Source organism: Microtus ochrogaster, chromosome 8 (genome assembly GCF_000317375.1).
Source record: "Microtus ochrogaster isolate Prairie Vole_2 chromosome 8, MicOch1.0, whole genome shotgun sequence".
NCBI lineage: Eukaryota > Metazoa > Chordata > Mammalia > Rodentia > Cricetidae > Microtus > Microtus ochrogaster.
The window spans coordinates 24,243,324-24,257,879 of NC_022015.1; the positions used below are offsets into that span (position 1 = coordinate 24,243,324).

Below are 14,556 nucleotides of genomic sequence, written 5' to 3' on the forward strand. Positions count from 1 at the left end.
CTGTCCTGTCTACTCTCCCTAGGAGTGTCTCATTGTCTCTCTGTCCTGTCTACTCTCCCCAGGAGTCTCTCATTGTCTCCCTGTCCTGTTCAATAAAATCGAATCCCCATATCCTCTGAGACCTTGCAAGATTATTTTTTAAGCAGGACTTTTAGTTAAGTTGTTAAGCGTGTGAGGACACAGAACTCCTGCATGGAGGAGACAGACAGACAGGCGCACGCTCGCACATACACACACACACACACACACACGCACACACACACACGCGCACACACACACACACGCACGCACACACACACACACACACACACACACACACCTTTGTCTTTTCTCGAAACAGTACATATTCAAAGATCATCAGGGTCTTTCTTCCTCCCGTGATTGTCGCTTCATCTCAGACACGCTCACCTCGTTTACAACACCTTCCAAATGAAGGCAGAAGGAAGCCTAATGAATAGTTAAAGGCATAATTAGAAAGAGGCGCCCGGCCTTGTTTCTCTCCTAAACTGGTTGATTTATGCCTTGTTGTGATTTTTTTTTTTTAAGGACACAAAACTACTAATTTATGTGTGAAGAGGACATTGAATTAATCCTGAAGATCCCGGCAGCCTTTAAAGATCTGAATCATATGTTGGGCTCGTTTAAAACTTGCATTGGAAATTAAGGCAGAATAAAGCCCTTTAATTTGAAAAGTGCATCCATAGTGGCTGTCCCTAGGATGTCTGCAGGGTCATTATTCAGAAAGGTTAAGGAGGGACTTTATTTTTTCTATTCGCTGTGTATTTCCCAGTTACAGCTCACCACGGTGCATATCAACTTATAAAGGGAAGGAGATAAAAAAAGGGGGGGAGGGGAGCTCTTTCTTCACTTCCCACTTAATTTCCTCGCCTCCACGCCAGTCCCGGCTTAATGAATGTAATTGCTACCTTTGATGAAAATACTATTATCAAGATCACACATTACATTGGAAAACAGTTTTTCTTTAAACACAGCTACCGCAGTCTCTAATTATGCATGTAACAAGTGTCTCCCGAACAAAAGAGCATGTTGTGTACAATTGCTAGGAATTGGAGCAAGGCGAATTGGAACAAAGGACAGATTAGATTTGCTCCCTGCTCCACAAAACCCATCCCTCTGATTAATTTCCTGCAAAAACTAAAACAATTCTCTTAAAAGGCGCTCACCCCTCCTCCCCTCTCCAGAATGATCCATATGCCATTTGGGTCTTTCTATAGGGTGATAATGGCCCCAGATTTGAACCCACGTTAGAAAATAAGAAAGGGCTTTTATGAACTTCCTCTTTCATATGCAAATGAACACCACTAGCTCTTGAGGTATAATGAGCCCCCCCCCCAACAAAGTGACTTTTTCAGTGGCCATAAAAGAGCTCACTGGTAGGGGAAGGTCTGCACTGAACATATCCAACACAATTATTTTATTAGTTTTAAGAAATGAAACATCTTTACCAAAATACTCTTCCCAGTGAGTCGGAGTGATGGCGGCATTTGCAAGTCAGCCTTTGAGAGAAGACAGCTTCTTGACTCATGAGCAGGATTTCAAGGAAATAAAATAGACCAGGGATTAAATCAAAAGTAGGCTCAAGGTTTTGGGAGACTCTCAGTTTTAACTTGCACTTTGTGGTATCATTTGGTGCATTCTGGGGCAGACTGGACAAGTTCTTCTGTGTCTCCTTTCTACCCCATCAGTGGTGAGAATGGAGCAATGGCGCAGTGCTGCTTCCTGGTGTTAAGCAAACCCAGAAGAAAAAGCCAAGGTACTGTCTGTTTAGACTTGGGCAAGAAAGCTTTTCCCCAGAAGGATAATTATGAAGGCTTGGCTCCCAGGAGGGGGATCCAGTCACTAAGTGGTAACTGAGGGCTCTGACCTAAGTGATGGATGTTACTTTGGGTATGTGGGATCTGGCTGGAGGACATGGGTCCCTGGGGTTTGCCTTTGAAGGGTGTCTCATCCCTGGTCTCTTCTTTTAGTCAGTGTCTCTGCCTCGGGGCCAGATTAGCTTCCTGTCAGCCGTTCACCTGCTCTCCCTGTGCTTTCTCACCATGGTGTCTTGTCTGACGCGTGAGCCAAGTGACTCCAGACTAAATTCTCCCAAACAATGAGCTGAAATGAAACTCACCTACAATCAGTATCTGTATGCAAGGACCATGGAGAAAAGAGCAGCTTTCTGTCAGGGCTTCCTATTCAACAGAGGAAGAGCAGATACTTAAAGAGAAGTATGGCACCCCTCCTAGCTACCACAGGACCCATCGGGTCATTTCCTCAGAGGAGCGAAGGTCATCACGATGCCACGCCAGCTGAATTGCTACCTATGAGAGTCCCAGCCACACAGACCCTCCCTCCCTCCCCCAGTCTCTACAAGCCATCTTTGCTCAGTCCATCCCCACACCACACCATTCTCTTCTGTCTCGCTAATTGTCAGATGCAACCGCAAAGCCCATGTAAACTGAGTACAGAATGAATCTCCAATTTCGTTCGCCCTGAAGGATTTCATAGGGTCGTGACCATGACGTAGGAGGATGATGGGAATTTCGTGCAAACTCTCAGCAGATGAGAAAATGGCCATTCTTCAATTTAAAAGAGAGAGGGAGAGAGAGAGAGAGAGAGAGAGAGAGAGAGAGAGAGAGAGAGAGAGAGAGAGAAGACGGGTGCAGCACAGAAGAAGACACTCAAAGTAGGGGTGACCCAAGTGTTGTGGACTAAGTTCTGCTTTGTGACAACATATGGGGTGCCTGGATAATTTTACCAAAATGACACTCTAAGATTCCGGCCGTGACGATCAGCCGTGAAGATTCACCTACAGAGTAAGCTATCATGCAGTTTGGTGCTGAAAAACCTGTCCACCCCAGCCACCTTCGCTCCACTCTTAGCTTAGTCTGTGATAATTGATTAAGTATCGGATCCCCCGTTATTGGGCATCACCGCCAATGCTATAAGCCAATCAAGCCAAATTAATGAATATGGACTTACTAAACAGAGCCAAGCAACTCCTGGGTGACTCTCAGAAAGGCAAGAGAGAAAAATCACATGGCAGGTCTGGAGACCAGGGCTTAAATGCCCTCTAGATGTGGTCTTGGGCAGCCCTGGGGAAGGAGCTGACCCTTGGCAGCTTTCTTTGGGCAGGGTCTGGAGAGGGCAACTTCAGGGAGATGCTGCTTGGTGCACTGAGGGTGGGATTTGGAATGACACCTCCCCCCCAGATGGAGATCCCCAACAAAGATAAATGCAACTGTAGCCTTAACAGGACAATGAGATAGATTTGTTTTCCCACTTAAGACAAATTTAAGTTTTGAGGGAAATTCTTTATCAGTCCTCTGCTGTTCTCACACTTTCTAGGAAAGAGTGCCCCTGATTAAGCACATCAGCATAAAGTATGATATTCCCAGCAACAACTGTCCAAGGGAACAAGGATCTGGAGTAGCCCAGGTGATACGTTAAGATCTTGGCAAGACAATGTGTGTGTTCTCATGTAAGAGGCTACAGAGCCTCATCAATGTGGAGAGTGTGAACAGAACACACACACACACAAGAATCCATCCCAGGTTGCAGGTGGGACCAGACAGTCAGGTCTCCGTTATCCTGCTAGGGAAGGCTTACCCATCTTGGAGACCACCTCATAGTACTGGATACCTGGATCTCTAGAAAAGGAGAGAAGGGGTTATACCACTGAGGTTACACGGTAGCACAGGGCTGGAGGTGGAATAAGATGAACTGAAAGACATTTCAGCCTTCCGCACTTCACAGGATCAGAAAATCAAGCTGGCATGAACATGACAAGCATTGCTATTGGCCTCTCTCATCAGCAGCACTATGAGTAATGGCGGACAGAAGCCTTGTGGGGCTGAGACTCAGCAGGGCCCCCAGAAGTGCTCAGTTTGCACTGTGACTGTTCTGCTCCCATTTCCTTCTGCTCACTGGCTGGCAGCGCTGAGCGGCAGAGTTTAGAAATGTGAGGACAGGCCCAAGGGCACGGAGACAGTGAGGCAGCGAGGGCAGGATGAGTATGCCGGAGGACTCTACAGCCCTCCCTAAAACGCCCCACACATCCATCTCCTGTCCCATCCCTCATGCTGCCTGCAACCCTGGAAATTGCCTGGACCAATTGCTCTAAGGAGTCCTAACTAGGGGAAGGCATTAAAGACACGTGAACTTGGAGGCAGCATCTCAGAGTGTTGATGGCAGCGCAAATGGCCAGCCATTTCCTGGTCCACTGGGTGCACGGTGATTAGCATATTGCTGGTGGGAGCTGCTCCATCTGTTTTCTCTACTCCTCATTGCCAGTGGCAAGGTGGAATTTGCAGCTAACCTTTGAGTCCATGAAGGGCAATGCCCCAAATGCCCCTGAGATGAAGTATTCATGTGGGTGGCCACAGAACCATCCTTTGAGGCTCCCTGAGAAGGCCCGGTAGGCTCCATCTGTGCTTAAGGGGAGTTGGAGTTTCCTGAGGTTAGGAAGCAGGTAGACTCTGGAGAGCCAGGAAAGTCAGGGCCCTTGACGCTTCGTGGGTTCTGAGTGCTGTTAATGAATCACTCAGGCCTGGTGCTGACTTCTCTGGCCTTGATAGCAAATCAGGAATCATTCCAACATCCTCTTGAGATGTCCTCCGAGCCCCAACTCCAGGTCTGCCTTCCTAGGAAACCATTCCCAACCCCAGCCTCATCGCCCTCCTTAGCCCAGAGGACCAACCACTACTCTCTCCTTACCCTCCTTGCTCAGTCCCAATCCCTATGAGGCTGGTGTGGATGGCAATACTCCCAGGATAAAGGGACAGACTGAGAAGAAGCAGGGCACCTCAGGATGCCCCTACCATCTATCAAAGGATGTCTTCTAAAAATCAGTTGGCTTCAGGAATCCAAGCCTCTGTACCGCAAGGTAGTAGTGCTTGGGAAGGCTCACATTGAATTGTTTGGAGCTTACATCTGGCGCCTGCACCACTTTATCTACTGCCAAGGTGCCTTAAATAGTTGACTTGAGATATTATATATAATACTTAGCATAACAACTCCCATGTTTAGTTAGTTAGTTAGTTTGTTTATTTGGGTTTTTCGAGCTAGGGTTTATCTGTGTAGTTTTTTGGTGCCTGTCCTGGAACTAGCTCTTGTAGACCAGGCTGGCCTCAAACTCACAGAGATCCCCCTGCCTCTGCTTCCCAAGCACTGGGATTAAATGCTTGCGCCACCACCGCTTGGTTTACAACTCCCATTGTTGATGCAATGGTAAGCTAGGAGGAGCAGGAGTCTACAACCGGAGCTACTGTCTGAATGTGAAATGTCTTTCATGGGCTCACGTCCGAACACTCGGTCCCCAGATGGTAGCGCTGTTCTAGGAGGCTGTGAACCTAGGTGGGTAAGGTCTAGCTGGATGCAGTGGATCACTGGGGGCGGAACTTGCGGTTTGTAGACAGCAATTACTGTGTTTGCTTCTAGCTTTCTGTCTGCCTGGATGTAAAGAGGTGAGGTATCCGCTAGGGCAGAGCTGCTGTCCCTCATGGCTCCCCACAGCGACAGATAGGAGCTCCTCAAACTATGAGCCAAAATAAGATTTTTTTTTCTTGTTCTCTGTCAGACGTTTGATCACAACAACAGGTTACCGAGGCAACCACTTTGCTGGCTACACCCAAACAGGAAAGTGGTTTGTGTTAGTTACCTGCGTGACTGGACCAGACTGTAATTACCCTGACCTTCCAGAGGACTCCCAAACTGCAGACATAGATGGGAGAATTGCCAATGCAAGGGCTTTCCTGCCTCATTGCAGACAGTGACAAGTGGGAGGCCAAAGAATCTGGGTAGTGAGTGTGATTTAAAAGGCCAGGAACTCAAGACAAACACAGCAGAGGCTTACCCAGACACCAACTGAAGTAGGAAGAAAAGCTTTCTGCTACCCACAGAGTGTTCCATCCACTCTGCAGAGAGGCCAAAACTGGAGCTGGTCAAGAAGAGAATGGTCTCATTGGCTCAGTTGACCCGGACACCTGTGCGTGGCTGCATCCACAGCAGTGTCTACCAAGCTCCTGTTTCCTCCCTCAAGATCCAACTCCCTCGCTGGCCTACCCTTCTTCTTTACCATACGAAGCATAAAATCCCCCTCCCCCCTGAATGTACCACCATCCTCACACAGGCCTCACCTCTGAAGGGCAATGAACTTGCAAGCCCCAAAGAGTGTGGCTGTTCCCCAGAACAGAGTGCAAGTACTTACTTAAGGCTAGCTGACTCCGTGAATGAGTGAGAAGGCGCAGTAGGGTGTGTGGGTGTTTGGGCCAGCGGAGGATGATAATGGCCACTGTGGAAGGCCCTGGGAATTTATCAGGATGAGGGAGGGGTCCCCTTCCATTGTTTACTGCACAGGTGCTTGAGTACCTGCCTCAGTACCTGCTGTGCTCGGGTACAGATCATCTGTGAGTCTAAGAAGCCATTTGTGTCCACAAGGCTAAACCCAGCACACAGCAGATGCTTAACAGGCAGCCCTAAACTGGATTTGTTAGGTTATTCAGGATATGAGACGGCTTTCAGAGCAGCTCCACAAGCCAAGGACACCCAGACCCCTGGCAGGATGCAGAGTGCTCAGCTGAAGTTCAGCGCTGCAGAAACAGGTGGGATTTTTTTCTTACATTTTTGTTTTATTTTTCAAGATAAGCATTTTCTGAATATTGCACAGAAAATGTCTATGATAAAACAATTTATTCATTATTTATCTTAAATTCTAATAAAAGTTCTATTGGGGTGTTTACTTATTTTTTTGTATTTTTAAAAGTCTTATTTTGTTTACTTGATTTTTTTTTTCTTGTCTGCCATATTTATCCTTGGCTTTTATCAGAAACGCAAGTTAGTGGCTGGACCACCAACTCTTATGTTTGTGATTTAGAAAAGCACAGGGATAAAGGGAAATGGGGTGGAAGGGCAGCTGTCCCAGTTGGGCACGGAGGCACATTCCTATAATTCCCACGGTCAGGTAGCTGAGGCAAGAGGGTCAAGAGATGGAGGTTAAGGAACACGTATCCGTTGCTGGTGGGAATAGATGGTGGAGTGCAAACCCAGCCACTCCAGGAAGCAGTGCAGCAGGTCCTCAGGGAAGTGGGGATTGGTCCACCGCAAGATCCAGCTGTACCACTCTTGGTCATATGCTCAAAGTACTCTGTATCCTCCTCCAGAAATCCATGCTTGTCCATGTTCATTGCTTTTCATGATAGCCAGACATCAGAAAGAGCCTAGATGATGCCCACTGACCGATGAACGCATAATGAAAACCTGGTGCAGTTACACAATGGGATATTATTCAGCTGTTAAAAAAAATGAAATTGTGAAATTTGCAGGTAAATGGATAGAGCTAGAATAAAATCATACTGAGTGAGGTAACCCAGACTTCAAAAGATAAATATCACATGTTTCCTCTTATATGGGGATGCTGTCTTTTAACTCTTCAATATACATGCTCCAAGTCATATAACAGAGTTCAGATATTGGATCAGGGATTCGGAGAGAAAGGAGAATCTCCCAAGAAAGGAGAGATAGAATATATAGTTGTGGAAAGACAGGAGGGAGAGTGGAGTGGGAAGATTCGATGGGGGAGGGAGATGGAAAAGATGAGTAAGGGAGGGCATATGAGGAAGGACAAGTAAGACCAAGTGACACTGGAGGGGACATACAGCAGCCGGTTACTGTAGAAGCTTCCTAAAGTACATACATATACTAAAGGAATCTAAATGGGGTCACTAAGTACCAGGGGAGACAAAGCCCCGATTAAATATCTTTCACCACCCCGTGAAACCTCCGGTGCCAGGAATGGGTTATATTTAGTTGAGATATTGATCTTGGGTGGGAGAGGGTGGGATGGAAATCCTCAAACATCTCAGGGTATTGTCAAGGCTATTGGTTGTTCTCCAGAAACTGACAGATGGTAAGGCCCAGCTACTGAAGACAGTGCTCATATGTCTTAATGAACACAGAGAAGTCCAGCTGGTTCCTACCTTGAGGTTCAATCCCTACTGACTAGTTTATGGTACTGGAAGGTGCTCTGTGCACTCCCGGAGGTAAAGGTGACCACTAACCCAGCTAAAATCCCCTCCATCTACAATGGCGACCTGACCACAGGATGTATTGGTGCCATAGTGGCACCAATGTTGTGGAGTAACCAACTACTCCGTGATTGGATCCAAGGTCCATTCCACGAACTGGAGCCCATGCCCGACACTGCTCCGGTGGCCAAGAACCTGAGACTGGATAGGCCATGGGTCTAGGGGACAACCAAATGCTATCATTCTGCTAAAAGAGCGTATCAATGAGATGACTCTGAACAGTATTTTGCTATACCCATATTTCAGCTTCCGGCCCAGTCATCATCAGAGAAGGTTCTTGTAGTAGAAAGGAACCAACACTAACTCCAGGCTGGACAATGTGCAGAAAGGGAGAGATTTTTAGAACACTCCAATCCTAAACGGGACGCCTTCGTCAGACCCCTCAAGGCTCAAGGATCAATGGGGAGGAGGATGCAGAGAGATTGTAAAAGCCTGGCAGGATAGATGATTCCATGGAAACAGTGACTGATGCACATATGGAGACTGAGATAGAATGAGAGCCGGTGAAAGCCTGACAGGGTCCCAGCGCCGAGAGGGAGAAGTGGATGTGAGCCCCACCCCTAAACAGAAGCTGTCTGCTGCTGACACTTGCTCACAAAGGTGAGGCTCCTTTTCCCCAGTGGACTCTCTTTGGCTATGTCAACCACACTTCTGGGCAGGCCCCATGCCCAGCAATAGGTGGCCGATACAAAACAAATTCAAAGCTATTTTCATAGAGATTCTTTCGTTTTGTTTTGCTTTTTGTTTTATATCATATTGCTTTGGTTGGCATTTTTTTTCTCCTCGGTCTTTTGCTTGCATAATCCTGTTTCTGATCTTGTGTTTTGGTTGATTTTGTTTTATGTATATGTGAGAAAGAGTCTCTTGTGTTTTCCACTCCCGTTTGATTTAGTTGTTTTGTCTACCTGTTTACTTTCTAAAGAGAAAGAGAAAGAAAAGGTGTGGGGTTGTGTGGGTGGGGAGGTGGGGGAGGATCTGGGAAAAGTTGGGGCAGGAAAAAGCATGCTCAGAATATATTTTATGGAAACACTTTTTTCAATAGGAATATTTTTTAAAGAGTTGAGGTTAGCCTGGGATACAAAACTAAGTCCCAGTTTTTAAAGTCCCACTTTTGACAAAAGTCAGCTTAAAAGAGGTTTTTTTCTCCATCAAGCATAGGAACAAGGAAATTTTATTTTGTTATTGTGACATGTATTGTACATAGATTTAACTTTTTTAAGGCCTTTAAAAAGATGAGATGGCTCAACAGATAGAGGTGCTTGCCATTCAAGCCTGATGACCTGTGTTCAATCCTTGGCAGCCACGGTAGGAGAGAACCATCTCCTGAAAGGTGTCCCTAAGCCCCACAAACATGCCATGATGTGTGCAGCTTCACACAATGCATGTGCACATACACACAATAATAACTAAAATATTTTAGAAGAAAACAAAAATCCCTTCTGAATGCTGTGAGTTGGTCAAATGTTCAGTGTATGTAAAAAAAACTTTGAAACCTTAGATAGGTATGCAGGTTATTGTTCTCTGAGTGTTTGGCACATAGCAAGTCTGCTGTGGAGATCTGCTGGAGGCTAGACCTGGGTTTGGGATGGGGATACTCTGGTCCCTCAGATGGATGATGGCTAAAGAAGCTGTAGTACACCCATGCAGTCGGCGGTACATTGGTTCACATATAGTTGTGATATATATATATATATGTGTGTGTGTGTGATATGTAGGTGATTGCGATATGTATCACAGATATGTGCCACAAGACTTGATACTAACTATGCCAAAGGAGTCAACCCCAAAGACTCACACGGTTTTTTTCCCACTGCAAATCTACAGGCACAGCAAGTGCATTGGCAACTGTCTAGGGCTGGGTGAGACAAGGAGCAAAGACGGTGGTTTCTAATGAGTATGGGGCTTCTTTCTGAAGTGTAAAAAATATTCTGAAATTGAGTGTGGGGTTGAATGGCTGTACTTACCTGCCAACATTCTAAAATCCATAGAAAGGAGTGTGGTGGCACACATCGGGAGGCAAAGGCAGGCTGATCTCTGAGTCAAGGCAATCTTGGTCTACATAGTAAGCTCCAGCCTGGCCAAGGCTACATAGTAAGACCCTGTCTCAAAATATGTGGAGTCAGGGAGAGGCTGGAAAAATGGCTCAGAGGTTAAGAGCATTTGCTGCTTTTGTATAGGACATGAGCCCCTCATCATTCTGATCTGCAGTTCCCAGGGACTCCTACCCCCTCTTCTGAACTCCGGGCACAAAGCAAGCATATACATATATGTGGGCAAAACACTTAAACACCCATAATAAATAAATCTACAACGGAGGCAACACAAGATCAAACCCAGAACCCTGTGCATGGGAGGCAAGCACTCCACCACTGAGCTGCATCCCTGGGAGCTGTTTTTATCTGACACAGACCAATCAACATGCAGTGACATAGGCCACCTTGCCATGCGTTTCTCCCCAGGATGTCCTCAGCTATTGCCAGCTTTGCAGAGTCCCAACATGGATAGATAGTTCAGAAACGGGGTGCAGCTGGACCTGGTAGGGTGAGGTGGCAGGGAAGAAGCCAGCCTGCTTCTGGCCAAGCCACAAATGGCTGTTAATGCTTCTGCACTTACATACATTGATCGTTCACCTCCCTCTGCTCCCAGCACCAGATCTATGAGCAGGAAGAAAGGAAAAAAGGGTTCCGCTTTAAACTCTTATCACTAAAGTGAGTCTCCCTCTCCATTAACAAACTAGCCAGCCCCTGTGGCAGTCACGGGCTCTGCTCTTGGGGGCATAAATTTGTGTGTGGAGAGAAAAGACTTATCGGTGAATTTAGCAGTATTTTTCGTTGAAGTGGCAGTTGCAAACATTACACCAGTATTTATTTGATTCTTAAAGAGTACAAAACCATGGACCACAAATAAAGGAGATGGAGTAATAGTTTGTGGCTGGGCCACTAGCTTTAAACTTGAAATGAAGTGTCCAGTTTTGAGTTACTGTGTCCAAGCGCCATCTGTACCGTGTGAAAAGTGAGGGCGCTTTTCCAGGCTGTCAGTGCGCCCGTAGCTCATTCGCGTGAATGATATCACAAAGGAGCAGTTGCTCTGCCCGGAGCACCTCACTCATGGCCAGAATATATTAAATGTATTAATCTGGGCCTCACGGCGTAATTTAGGAAGGCCTTTTATTTGACACATTCTTGTACATCCTTGCTTTATTGCTTGCTCCAGCAGGTAACAATGTCTCAAAAGTTGGCTCCTGAATGAAGTTAAAATCACATGTCAGCCCATAGCATATGCAGCTGCCTGCCTTATTTTGCCATCAAAATTACCACCCTGCAACAACATGAGACGTTACCAGGGACGTGGTGTGATTTACCTCGCGGGCTCTAGACGGGCTGATAAAAGAGGATTTGTGGGTTGAAGTGACCACGTGCTCGGGGGAGCTGAAGCTGCCTCTGCCCCCACTGCCCCCGCCACACACCTCTGCTTTCATCACCCGTACTGTGTGATCAGACTTGGCGATGGAAATGAGCGCTATTTGAAATAGCGCACCAAATAACTGCTAAGTTTGTCTCGGTCCCTATGGGGGCAGGGAGGATTTACACTCATTTCCCAGGCAGGCTGGTGACCCCCTTCTGTTACGAATGTACCCAGGACTTAATGTAGCAATGTCTAATTTTAAGGCTAATGGGAGCACCCTTGATTTACAATTTGATGCAGTATTTTTATACCTGCCATGTTGGCATTTTCGGAAAGTTTATGATCTCGGGTAGCAAGAGAAGGCCGCACAGGCACGGAGGGTGTGCCTTTCATGGAGTTTTTATAGATGACAAGGATGGGCTGCTGTTTTAAACTGTCTGGGGCTGGCGAGATGGCTCAGTGGGTAAATGTGCCTTCTGCCCACCTGAAGACCTAAGTTTGCTCCCTAAGACTCATGCGCTAGAAGAAGAGAACTGACTTTCTCTGGCCTCCACGCATGTGCTGTGGCATTTGTACACACCCTCCCATTACTTACTTAATTAATTAATCGTGAAAAATAATAAAACTGTCTGGGAGCCTGGACCAGTAGCCATGTTAGAAGTTTATTGGTCTTGAGTGATTTGTTACGTGTGGGCCTTGTTCTATGCACACACACACGCACACACACACACACACACACACACAAACACACACGCACTTAGTGGCATTTCATCTGTATTTTAATAAATAAAGCTTGCCTGAAGATCAGAAAAGTAAAACAACCACGCTGGCCAGCCTTACTGACCAGGCAACCATGACACACACCTTTAATCCCAGTAGCCACACTAGTTTGCCATAGAAACCAGGCGATAGTGGTGCACGCCCTTAATCCCAGAACTAGAGAGGATTATAAAACAGGAGAAGGCAGCTCTCAGGCTCAGTCTCATTCTGAGATTCCTGCAGGCAGGATCACCATTTTCAGACTGAGGTCAAGGTAAGAGCCAGTGGCTGACTGCTTTGCTTTTCTGGTCTTCCGGTTGAACACCAATTTCTGTCTGAGTTTTTATTAATTGTGCTTCATACATACATACACATGCACACACATATCTACACACCAATGCACAATTGAAGTTATTAGCATTATACTAACTGTTATTTGAGGGAGAGTTTCACATGAAGTCATTGACCTGAAATTTACTACAGGAGACCAGGCTGGCTTTAAATGTGTAGAGATTCACCTGCCTCTGCTTCCTGAGTACTGGGATTAAAGGTGTGTGCTGCCATACCTAGCTATAAAATTATCATTTATGACTGAATTGTTACCAAGACAAATATTATCTAGGATATATTCATTATTTTATAGTAATTTATTATAGTCGTTTTTTTCTATTTTTTTAAATAAGGGGGAAAAAAGCTGGACATGTGGCATATGCCTTTAATCCCAGCAGTCGGAAGGCCGAGGCAGGTGGATCTCTAAATTCTAGACCAGACTGGTCTACATAGTGAATTCCAAGACATCCAAGCTACATAAAGAGACCCTACCTCAATATGAAAATAAAATTATAATAATTGCAGCATTTCTGTGGGACCTTGGCATTGTCTCCTATGCTTAACCCAAGCTTCTGGTCATTCTCCAAGAATGCAGTTTTCCGTTTGCTTATTTTGGTTTTTCTGCTGAGGACTGAACTCTGAGCCTCACCAAAGCTAGGCAGGTGCTCTGGCCCTGAACTGTGCCCTGACAGGAGTTTCTTTAAGACTAAGAGGGTCTTATAGGACAGCTTTGAGACACTTCAGTGAGGTGCAAACTGGTCCACAGCCTCCCGGCCATTCTCCCTCCTGGACAAGATGGGACACTATGTCCTTCCCTGGCCTCCTCCTCCTATTTATTTCTTTTTACTCAGCTATTGCTATGGGCTTTCCGGGGTTTTTCCATGCTGGGACTGTCTCCTAGAACGAAGCAGAAGGCTCCACCTTCAGGTCTGATGGCTGCTGCGATTGAAAAAGGCATTGACGATGGGTCCCGCAGCTGACCCCAGCCCCATCGACCACCCGCCTCTCCACACCCGCCTCTGCAGTCCAGCCAGCTGCAGGGGAATAGAAAGGGCAGCCATGGTCCGGGTCAGCCAGCCAGTCATTAATAATGTTTTCATCGGTGACAGTGACAAACCTGTAGTACTTGAAGAGAGTTTATTAAGGTCAGTCTATAAATAAGAATTAAAATTTTTAAAAAATAGGTTGACACTGACGAACAGACAGACAAATAAAACAATTGACTGAAAGAAGCATGGAGGAAGGCCTCAGAGAGCAGCCCAGAAACAGGAGCCCAGCCCTCCCTGGCTGAAGCCCTTGTCCCAAGATTAGATTTTGTAGCCACTTCCAGACTTGTAGGTTTCAGGTATCTGGGCACTGGCAACATTTTCTTATTTAAAATCTGTTCTTCCAGCTGATAGCAAGTACTGCTGCCCTTTCTCTACATCAGCACCCTGAGAGCTGGTCCAACTTAAGTGTCTTGTCTGTCCTCGGGCTTGCCTTCATGGAGCCTGGCCCCAAACTTGTGAATACATGGCTGTGTCTGCTTTACCTGGCTGCTCCTCTCTGTCTCAGGATGGATGCCTGAGCAAAGTGTCCAGGGAGTGCCAAGCTGGAAGGAAGTGCCCGAGCTCAGAGGGCAGGAGGACCCCATGAAGAGTGTGTGTCCAGACTATCCAAGGGTGCTCTCTCAGTCACGTGTCTCCTGCTAACCAGGGCCTTGTAGCAGTTGGGGTTATGCTTCACTATGGGGGCGGGGGGAGCATTTAGGTGCACTTGTGTGTAGGGGCGTGCACGTACGTGTTTGGAGATTGGAAGTCAACCTCAGCTGTCATTCCTCTGATGTCAACCATCCTGTTTTCTTTCTCACTAACCTGGAGCTCACCAAACAGGGTAGGCTGGCCAGGCAGCAAACCCCAAAGATCTGCTGGTCTCCGCTTCTCTCACCCTGGGATTTCGAACATCTGCCTCCAGGTCTGACTTGCTACATGAA

General features: G+C 46.6%; 1 pseudogene; it reads left to right on the plus strand.

Moving 5' to 3' along the window:
* LOC113456527 overlaps positions 1-13,564 on the plus strand; it is a 21,844-nt pseudogene extending 8,280 nt beyond the window's left edge.
* Positions 13,565-14,556: the final 992 nt, after the last annotated feature.